At 44.3% G+C, this 11,314-nt stretch overlaps 1 long non-coding RNA gene across 6 annotated transcripts; it reads right to left on the reverse strand.

Moving 5' to 3' along the window:
- Positions 1-5,650: 5,650 nt before the first annotated feature.
- LOC136463977 (uncharacterized) lies at positions 5,651-8,272 on the reverse strand. 6 transcript variants are annotated; one of them, XR_010761126.1, is made up of 5 exons: positions 8,089-8,272; positions 7,753-7,995; positions 7,359-7,645; positions 6,346-7,209; positions 5,651-6,070 (listed from the first exon to the last, which is right to left on the reverse strand). It is a non-coding gene; the product is annotated as an uncharacterized lncRNA (long non-coding RNA). The 6 variants fall into 6 exon arrangements; XR_010761128.1 differs by having other exon boundaries at positions 6,346-6,400; positions 6,534-7,645; XR_010761124.1 differs by having other exon boundaries at positions 5,654-6,070; positions 6,346-6,617; positions 7,002-7,645.
- Between the last annotated feature and the right edge of the window lie 3,042 nt (positions 8,273-11,314).

Consider the following 11,314-nt stretch of genomic DNA (forward strand, 5'->3'; position numbering starts at 1 on the left):
TTTTATTTGCTTGATCAGAATGCTAACAAAATAAACCCTGCAATAGTGGCACACCCAGTTGTCTCTAACTGATGCTCTCTTCCAAATCCTAGGAGAAATGCAATTTTCTTCTTCCCTAATTCAATACAATGTAAGATGAATACTTGTGGGAATTTCTAGACAATACACATCAGGAGATATAAATGGATACATTATATGATTCTCTCACTGTGAATGGAATAGGCGTGTGAAGCAAAACCTCAATGTTAAAGACAGACCAGTTCAACGCTAATGTTACATCTGAGATGAGGAAGGCTAACTATGAACTCGATTTGTAACTTTTGAAAAAGTAGCAGTAGTAGTAGTTAACAGTAAAATCTTGGTAAATCTTGACAAAATGTTCAAGCAACTATTTTCTGTCCTAATGGATCAGCGCTAGATTTCTACCACTTATCTTAATTGGTATTATATCCAGAATATTTGAAGAGGTAAAACTAATTGATTTTTTTTTTTGTGTTCAACATCAGCTCCATGTGAATAAAATGAAATGTAAAACTTACATGTTTGAGACTATCAGCCTGGTTCTATATTCATCAAATGGTTCTATTTCTGCAAACAATTGCTCAAGCTCCAAATCGAGGGTAATAAAACTGAGATGTAAAATATTACAGATTTGGGACTATTCTCAGCCTGGTTAGAATACTAAAGAAATGTGTCTTGGATCAACTTTAATATTATAGTGGTAGAACGGTACCTGCACATACTTAAATTGCAGTCATTGACTTTGTGATAGCTCCATACAATATGCAAAAACATTATTTAAGTGGTTATAAACACGTCAACCAAGATTGAAGGAAAACAGAAATACGATACGATGGATATAATGATGCAAACAAACCTTTTGAGATTTCAAACAAATGACGTGACCCAATAATCATACGGGCATCATCTCGTTATGGTTTACTGCATCTATTGTGGCTTGAACCGCTTGGAGCTCCAGGCTAAGCATCAGCTCCATGGCCGTGCTCCCGTGCCTGCTGCTAGACCGAGCCTTTTCACACTCTTCAACTATCTGGAGTTCTCATGGGCAATTCGTCGAGCACACGATGTGCAGACACTGCTCAGGACCAGGGAGTCCACTGCTTGTTCCCCTCCTCGGACCAATCCCCTAAAGACAGAGTGGAAGGGCCTGCCTGCTCGGGTGAGCATCGTGCAAGCGGGAGAACGCGGCTGCGTCGCTGGGCGAATTGAGTAGCGGATGTGGCAGTGGCCGCGCAGCAGAGATGGAGAACTCCCGTCACTATACTGCAGTAGCCCGTTGCTCATACTGCTGGGCCTGGCCAGGATCTGAGCACGCCATTGCCTAGACTTCTGCTTGTTCTTCGACGGCCATAGAGGCAGGTAGCAAAAGGAGAGGAGCAGGAAGGTGATGTGTCTACATTGGGGATATGGGAGAGAGCTATGAGGTGGAGCTCCACGGCAACGGTCGCTTCCGCCTGGCCTCCGCCATTTTTCTGTGGCCTAGCTTCTTCTCGTCTCATGCTGCTGTACCAACCATGGCATCGAGGACTACACCACGGATGAGGAGACGCCACGAGAGAAGCAGGCAAATAGGCGGGCGGCCATGGCGCGGGCGGCGCATGCGCGGCCGTCCCCCAAGCGCACGCGACTCCGGCGGCGCAAGCTCGATGGGACCTCGGCGGAGCGCGGCCCCACGAGCAGCTGCTCCCCCGACGCGGCGCCCATCAGCCATCAGCTCGTGGGGCTGCGCCGCTTGCGGCGAGGGATCACGGAGCGGGCGGTGCCTCTGGAGAGAGAGAGAGGAAGGGGAGGGCGAGATGGAGGTGTGAGGCAGGCGAGGGAGACCAGCGCTGGAGGAGGAGGGCGGCCGACGCCGCCGCACCCCGGTAGCGCCCGTCGCCGTGGTCAGGATAGAGAGGGTCCGGCGATATACGGGTCTAATTTTGGTAAAGTTCGAGGATATTTTTGAAAAAAAATATGAGAGGAGACTGGTTGATTCGACTAAAGTTAAAGGTTTTTTTATTGTAAAAAGACCATGGCTCGTTCGATCTAGGTCGTCTGCGCGCCCGATCGAACGGCCGGAAAAAACACGCGACGTGGCACGCTATGTGACCAGCTTTTAGAGACCGGATTCATATTGATGGTAGGACGAATACAGTGAAGTTAAATATTAACATTAAAGTAACATTTAATTGAAAAAAGCAAAATTCGTAAAATTAATACAGTCACGGAGAGCACGGCGTCGTAGGCTCACAAACTTTACTATATAGACCTTTCCGTGATGCAGCTAAGATAATGTTTTATATCGACATGAATAAATCTCCAATATCTATTTCTTCTTTTGTGCGCTAATAAATTCATAAATAAGTTCTGTCTCATCTCCGTACCATCACATACAAGTTCTGGTATATATAAAAGTCTTTATTCGTGGTAATTGCTCCTGTAGATCAACAGTCCCCCACCATTTCCTCCACCCAAAACACTATTCATCCATAGTCCTTTCGTTCCGGCCGTCCGATCCCGCCAGCTACCAGCTAATGCCCGCCACGAACACCAGGCCCCACGCCCAACATGCCCCACTTCTGCCGGCCCCACCAGACCCCATGGGTCAGGCCACCATGCCTCAAGCGTGGCGCACCGAGGGCCACACAAAATAAGACGGACTCCACAGAAAAAGAGCAAGAAAGACGGCGACGACACCGAGGTCGTCCACCGTCCGTGCGACCTCCGAAGGCTGCGGCGTCCCCCCGTTGGAGCATAGCCCCTCCTGCGACCTCCAGCCGCCGCACGCCGTGGCTGCACGGCCCCGCAGCAGCGCCGCCTCACCCCTCCCCCTGGGGTTGCGACGCTGGCGCTGGTCGCTACGACGTCGGGAAGCCGCAGCTCCGCCCGCCTCGACTTGCTAACGGGCTTCGCCTCTCCCAGCAGGTTCGCTCCACCACTCCCTCCTCCCGGTTCCAGAGGCCCGATGCTGTGCCGCGTCAGCACGGGAGGCCTGAGGTGGGCAAACCATAACGGCGCACCCTAGCTGTCGGCGCGCTCGATGACGGCCACGTCAACCTCTAGCGTCCCAGCCCAGGCGCAGGCGACCCAGCAACCAGTTAGCGCGTGCGACCTAGCGACGTAGCCCAGGAGCCGACGATCCTGCCACCGGCGGCCACGATGCCTCCAACCCGAGCAGATCCAGGTATTGCTTATCTTAGATAGAGTTATGGTCAACAGTTCCCCTCATGTTGTACACTCTTCTTCACAAGTTTCCTTTGTCTTTCATTAAATTACTATGTGCTCATTTGCTGATGGAGAAGACCAAAGGGAGATGATGCGTGTGAACAAGCTGCTACCACAGTCATCAAAAAAAGATCAGTGCTAGGTGGGGCTTCTCGGTTCTCCTTTCTTGATCTATTCCATAATTTTGGTTACTTTTAAGGTTAAAAGATACACATATATCATAGTCAAATTAGTTCTTTTTCATTCATTATTGGAAAGATCATTGCTTGCATATGGCGTGTCTACCTACATGTCCTCTAACGAGGATCACAAAATTCAGTTTTATACGTTCTTGAGCAAATTAAATTTGGCGTAGTGCTTACGGTTTTCCTTCATTTTCAGAGGTGTACTTATTCAGGGTTTCATATCCAGTTATGACAAAGTGTGATCATCCAATACTGTCACAACATGCCAAGGTAAATTATCTAGGTGTAGTATGGATTTAATTTACTGTCATAATTCTTACTGTATTAGGTTCCTTACTATATTTTAATATGGGCTATAAGAAATTTGTGTAGCCTTAGATTCCACTCACATCTCCCAATTTACAAATATTTAACTTACTGTCATAATTTCCGGGTGCATATTCTAACTTTTACATAATGCTTCGTGTATTAGGTTTCTTGCTTAGCCCTTCCATGATTACAGTCGCATCACGACTTCATTTCTCTAGTAAAATGCTTACTGTTAATAACAGTTGTTGTTCAGTTCATGTGATTTTTGCTGGTGTTAGCTTCTGTGCATCCCACATAACTCTGATAGGTTGTGCACTATATCATCTACCATGGCATTTTACCTTCTGCCAACCTCTTCATATACGAGTTGTCTTAGATTGGGTTCACAGTTACGAGAACCTCTTCCTATATTGATGATACAAATTATACGAGTTTATGATACTTTTCTCAATTGTGTTTACTTGCTTAATACCAGTAAGCAGGATTCAGAATGATGCAAATTAGATTCTATCCCAGCAACTTCTAGGGCTCTCATGTGAATATGATGTTTTTCAGATTATTTGCTTCAATTTTTTATATGATCTGTACGGATTTCAGTACGATGCAGAATAGATTCTAATATAAATCCTACCGATTCCTCAATTTTCCTTTTCTACATCTAATTATGACATTATTGTTACATATACATTTCAACAACCCCTTCTTATCAACAATACATTTCAGATTGGCTGCCTATAACTTTCTGAAAGTGTGTTGGTGCTAATCTAAAAAAGGGTATGCTGTTGTTAATCCTAAAAAAAGAAGATATGCTGATGTTACTTAAATAGGATATTACATATGGTTTTCAAATTTCAGTGCCATGCATACACTAAATTCAGCAGGTTCTTCTTACTAACAATATATTTCAGATTGGCTGCCTATAACTTGTTGAAGGTGTCCTGGTGCTAATCCTAAAAAAGGGTATCCTGCTGTCAATCCTAAAAAGAAAGGTATGTTGGTGTTACTTAATTAGGATTAGGCTGTGCGCTTTGTATTTCTCTATGCCATGTCAATCATCTGATTTGTGTTTCTTAAATGTCTCATAGTTTCCTGACCCTCAAACTCTATACGAACCCAGCTAGGCTCCATGGTACAAGCCAGGTATCCATGCTGACCTCCTCACTTGAATACGATTTATTATAGCCTTCTCATGTGGATCAAAACGACAAAACACATGTAGTTCAAAATTCGGTTCTACGATGCCAGCTTACCAATGCTTATACCTAATAAAAGCACGGATTCCTTTCCGCTGCCGGGCACCATCTTATTGTGTAATTAATAAAGACAATATATGCAATTGTTATACGTCCCTTTAGTCTGGACATGCTCGTTACGAACATAGTTCCCTTATGCTGACGTCCACCTAAATTCTTCTGCAAATGCTGGAAACAGTAGTAATGCCTAAATTTGCATAGGGATGGTAGCCCGACAGGTCAACATGTCAACGCCCATCGCCCACACAAGACGTAAAAGTAAATGCTATCCCTTTACTCCACTATGTTTTCAAACACCTACTGAAATGTTTAATTTTTTAATTCATCTACATGTACATCCAAGCTAGCCCGACAAAATGATGAGAGGACTAATCCTTTTAATTTATATTGAGCAGCTCATTCACTAAACTTCACCCAGTACAGAAAACATTGATAGTACTGTAACCAAATTGTTATATCAGGATTCAGAGAAATTCCCCATGGGACTAATGCCTTCTTTGTGGGAAACAAGCTCATGTGTTCCATGCCAAAATATTCTGTGGACATTGAACTCTTTGTTTGACCTTTATGCCGCTCCATACTTTAGTGCAATCTTCATGTAGAAGTTAGAATAAATCAGACATATTTGTAGAAGTTGTAATGCTCAATTGAAGTTTCAGCCATCAGCATAGTACTTACAATATGCCATCACACTCAAACATGACTGAAGTTAATAATCAAATATCATTTTTTGCATCTAGAACCAATTCTACAGCTTATGGAATGTACAATACAGTATAGTAGTACATGTCATTTGGATAGAACAAATCTTTCTAGTTGTATCGGTGGTAGCTTCACCATCAAATGGGCATTTAATACAAGGATTCAGAGATCAAAACAACTTGAGGAATATATGATAGAACAAAAAAAAATGTAGTTTACATTCTGGTATGTAAGCTTCCCTCCACTTGAGCCTTTTCTCCAACATTTTTCTTAACTTGGCAACAATTACGGGCTTCTACCTTTTCAGGCATGATACAGTGCAGTAATCCTCACTGTGTGCAGACAAAGGCCCAAGTGCAGCTTCCAAATTCATTCATCGGCTCATTGTGTTATCTGTGTGAGAAATATGAATACAGTATGCTGCAATTAGAAATCCATGCAATTAGAAGACTAAATATTTATTTTATCTAGATGCAAATTATATGTAACACATAGATTCACAAGGATTAGCAAGAATTGTTGAGAAATCCCAACTTTTGATGACTGATGAGCAAGGTGACACTCTGGGGATCATAATTGTTAAAATTTGAATTCAGGATCACGATTTTAACATGCTAGGCACTCTGAACATTTCCACATGGATAGGACGGGAAGCAAACTGAACTTACATCCTTTTTGGGAGGGTGTTTTCCATACTTTGTCGTTGTCAGCCCTCACGTAGACCTGAAATCACAAAGTCAGAACTCATAAATGCTGCCAAACTGAACTGATCATACCATATGATAGCTATTATATTCTACAGAACATTTCTATCTTACACAAAGTTAAAGGAAAAGTGAACAATCGAGGGAAATACATGCTCTTTGTGGAAATGATTCCACTATTTAGTGCAGGAAGTTCCAACAGACTAATTCCCCTCTGCTTTATCCTGCCTGACTGGCTGTACACCAGAATGTCACAAATTTTCTCATCAAACTTAATACTACTCACAGTTGACAGAAAAATTTTATAATCTAAAGAAATCAAGAGCACATCAGCATTCTACAAGGCAAGTCAGCATTCTACGAGGCAAGTTTCTTGAACGCAGGCTAGGAGTAATGAGAAGAAACAACGTGTAGCACAGACCAAGTGCATCCTAAGAGCTTAACAAATTTGACAATATTTGATCAATCAAATCAATAAAATAAAACCATGAGGCAGTATTGCAAATACCTCCCTGATCTCATCTACGTGTGGGAGGTTTTTTTACTTTCAATAAATTTTGGTGAGGAGTTGCAAACACATGAACATAAAATATGTAGAGATATTGTAAAAGTTCATATACCTCCATATATTGTATTTGTAAGGTCCCCCATGCCTTGGCGTGTCCATTAACACCAGATTAATGTATTTGAGACTCAATTTTTTTTTCCTTCTAATGGTTAGGAAATCCAGTCAATAGAAAGTTAGAAACTCTGCTCCTTGAAATGTGGTTTCTTTATTGTAAGTGTACCCTATGGTCTCAAACATCTCTCTTGTTATGCAATCTGATCCTGCAAGGATTCACAATTGACTTTCGCTAATGCCATCCCTAAGATTAAGACACAGATATGCTTTGTGCTACAACAAAACAAAGGAAACTGGAGATACGCAACCAATTTTCTAAATCAATATGTTATTTCCAAAAAAAAAGTTTACTAACCTGATTTGTACCAGTTAATTTTCCAAACCAAACTGTTATTTCCCAACCCAAGCCCTGATGCTAACATGCAAGTATTTCACATGTTGAGAAAAAAAAACATTGCTTGATCTGCAATTTCATCAAATCTTCCAGATATCAGTTGGGAAACAATGAATCACATGATCCTTTGAAGAACTCCTCCCAGGAAATATGCACATAGAACGTATCATCTCTGCTGCCAGTTTATCTTTCTCAAAACCAAATTTACGAACAGCTAGCTAGCAGAGTGTTGCGTCTCACCGGTGCATCTGATGAAACAAAAATAAAGTGGGAGCAGCAAACTGTTAGTGCCATTCTTTCATCAGTCCAGTTAAGGCACGTTAATACGTAGATTGAAATTAAGGAAAATAATTACCATGATCAAGAAAAGAAACCAACAGGCCTTCGACGTTGAGGTTGAGCGCCTCTCTGCTCCCGCCGTTGCTTGAGAAGCTACTGCTTTAGAGCATCAACACCATGCCATTCAGCAGATCTGCTGGATCAGCAGGCGGATGCTCCAACGGCAATGACGACAACGGACTGACCTGCAACACCATGCCGTTGGGGCTGTCCTCCCCAGAAGCCTGCAGGCCGCACGAAATCGACTGCGGCGAGACGGCTGCCACAATGGGGAAACGATACGATCAGAGCTCCGTGAAATTCGGTGCTGGAAAGTTCCAAATAGGACACCGCAACAAAAAGGAAAACCAACCTTCATCTCCTTCCTGTTGCTGACGACGAGCCCAACCATGCGGCTTCAGAGGACATCCATCCCTTCTCCTGCCCTTGCTCGATCTGAGTGGCGGGGGTGAGGGCTTTCGCGACTTCGCGTGCTAGCGCCGGGGAAAGTGGCCCCACATGTCAGCGCCGTGTAAATCGCCTAGGGAGCGATGGAGCGGGGGTCGACGGTGCGGCCGAATTTTTTACTATTAGACCCTTTTTTCCGAAAGTTTATCTTAAATAGATCCCTGGCGGAAAGAATTTCAGAAATGGACCCTTGGTTCGGCGCCAGAGACTAGCGCCGAGCTCGGCGCCACGGTCACTGACGCCGAGGTCCTGGGCACGGGGAAATAGCCTGCCAAGGGCTCGGCGCCAGAGTGACTGGCGCCGAGACACCTGCATTTAACCCAGCCTGCAGTTCTTCCCCGAGCGTTCTTCCTCTTATTTCTTCATTTTTCTCGGATTTTTTCTCGCCACTTCACCCTACCTCACAATCACCGACAACTTAGAATTTGGCTAAATTTAGGGTGTTTGATGTGCTTGCTAACCATCGGCCTCACCAAACGTAGGCCTCCAAAGGGCAAGGTCAACCCTTCTGTTCTGCTCGCGCATCAATTGACCCAATCGACCCATCTGTTCTGCTTGCTAACCATACGTTTGGTAAATTTAAAGACATAGTCAAAATTTTATATATCCATCTCACGGTAAATTTAGAGACTTAGCCAAAATTCTAAGTGGCGAGAAAAAAATCCGAGATGGAGGAGAAATAAGAGGAAGAACGCTCGGAGAAGAAGTGCAGGCTGGGTTAAATGCAGGTGTCTCGGCGCCAGTCACTCTGGCGCCGAGCCCCTGGCAGGCTATTTCCCCGTGCCCAGGACCTCGGCGCCAGTGACCGTGGCGCCGAGCTCGGCGCCAGTCACTCTGGCGTCGAGCCAAGGGTCCATTTCTAGAATTCTTTCCGCCAGGGGTCTATTTGAGAGAAACTTTTGAAAAAAGGGCCAAATAGTAAAAAATTCGGACGGTGCGGGCGCGAACGGCGAGGTCGATGGCGCGGGGCGGATCGGGAGGAGCGAGGATGACTGTGCGGGCGCAAACGGCGAGGTCAAAGGCGCGGGTCCTTCTCCTTCTCGGCGAGGCGGCAGAATGGTATTCTCGGCGATCCATCGGCCGTGGATCGGGGATGAGCGAGGAACGGCGAGCGGATTCGCGTCAGGGAGGGCGGCGTGGGCGAGGAGGCGGCTGCGTGGGCGTGGGCGTGCGCGTGAGGGAGTTGTGATTGGAGCGGGATGGATCGAACATAGGTCCCACCTGCCGGCGCATCGTGTTTTTGACTCGCGGGAAGGGAGGCAGACCGACGAGGAGGCGATACATTTGTCGCACGAAAGAATTGTTGTGGGCGAGGAGATTGTGGAAGAAGAGAAAACTGCTTGGAGAAAATAGCCTGCATAAAGAGGCCCGTTTGGCACTGCTTAATTTTACTAGTAAAAGTGTTTTTTTAGAAAATAGTTTTATGAGTAATTTTTTTAGGTGAAGCTGAGCTGTTTTGAAAAAATTGTTTGGCAAAATAGTTTCACCAACAACTTCGTACATGGATGGGAGGGAGAAATGAGGAAGAGAATTAGGATAAGCTACTTTTTTCAGCTTCATCCCAACTCATATCCCTGTAAGAGGGAAGAAAAAACAACTTCATAGGTGAAGCTATTTTAAAAATAAGTGTTTGATAAATAAAACATGACAACTCATAAAGCTGTTGTGAGCTGTGCCAAATAGGTCATAGGAGCTGTAAAGTCTTCTCGTCGTAATATAACATTTATAACTATCAGATACATGCCTATGCATTGCACGGGGCTATAAAATTATCCACATAAATAATGAATGATTTTGCATTCGAAATCCTAAACTTTTTCTAAATTTATTCTGCCTTTTTTTAATTTTATCTTTTTACTTCCCACATTCTTATCTTTCTCCGCGCTCTGCGCCATCCTTCTCTACATCAGGCCATCATCCCCGGCGTCGCGTGGCGTTGTCTTCGTGACGGCGCTGTCTCCACCAGCATTGTCCGCAACAACGAAGAGTGTAGCATGTGCTTCAGATCGGGGCGCAGACCATAACCTTTTTTAATTTGAGTTGTTTTGAGATTTGCCTATCCTAGGGATCGGATATAGGGGTTGCTTTCATCGCCTCTTAGCAAGGATGAATCGGTGGTGTTACGTCCAGGTACTATTGATATGAGTATTAAAAAGTAAAAATATACACAAAGCATCCAATGGAATGTAGTAAAAGGATGTTTCTTTCTTACCAGCATTAGTATTGTTAGTCTTATCTCCTAATGGTGCACGAGAATTATTATTTTACATTTGATTAACCTGTAATATAGCCCCGAGACTATAGTAGTTTTATTAATTATCGGGGGGACATAAGAGAATTTGAAAAAGAATCATTATCAAAGATGAACATATTGGTCCCGTTCGGCTTACCTTATATTCGGCTTGTTCGGCTTCTTTTTTTTTTAGCCGGAACAGTGTTTTCCTCACACAACAATTCAGTCGGAACAGTGTTTTTCAGTCAGTTTCAGCCAAGTTTGAGATCAGCGAACGGGACCATTAGTTGATGATATCAAGTATAGTATAGAATAGAAAATTTAAAACTAACATAAAACACCACGAAGGACATAGAAGTATGTAGCTAATACAAGGCATCAATTATGAAAGCTCACCGTAAATACCTGAACCTGGCGTTCAGCCCTGCATGACGTGGAACTCTGAACAACAACCTAGGCACCTAGCTAGCCAACAATTGGTTCGGATTATATTAGTTGATGATTATCAGCATGTTCGTTTGGTCGTAAACGATCGTAAATTTTTAGCCAGAACAGTATTTTTCTCTCACACCAAACCAGCCAGCAATAATAATTCACGATCGTATACGATCGTATCAGCACCAGCCGAACAGGCTGTAAGGTCGTGGCCGTTTAGCCACGTGAAGACGCTAAGCAGCGCCAGGTCCGAGCTGGTTGCGGTGTCATCTTGCAGCGCCCGATCGAATCTGATGATGTTTGTGTCAAGCCAGACGCGGGTGGGCTGCCCACTGCCATCGCCTCCCGCCGCTTCTTCGTCACGACGCCCGGCCTCTCCAGCTGCATCATCGACTCCGACGAGCACTCAGCAGCTTTCGACGCCAGGGATGTCTATCCTGTTTGCTGATGCTGAAATTTGGCT

The sequence above is a fragment of the Miscanthus floridulus genome, chromosome 7, assembly GCF_019320115.1.
Source record: "Miscanthus floridulus cultivar M001 chromosome 7, ASM1932011v1, whole genome shotgun sequence".
NCBI classification, from domain to species: Eukaryota; Viridiplantae; Streptophyta; class Magnoliopsida; order Poales; family Poaceae; genus Miscanthus; species Miscanthus floridulus.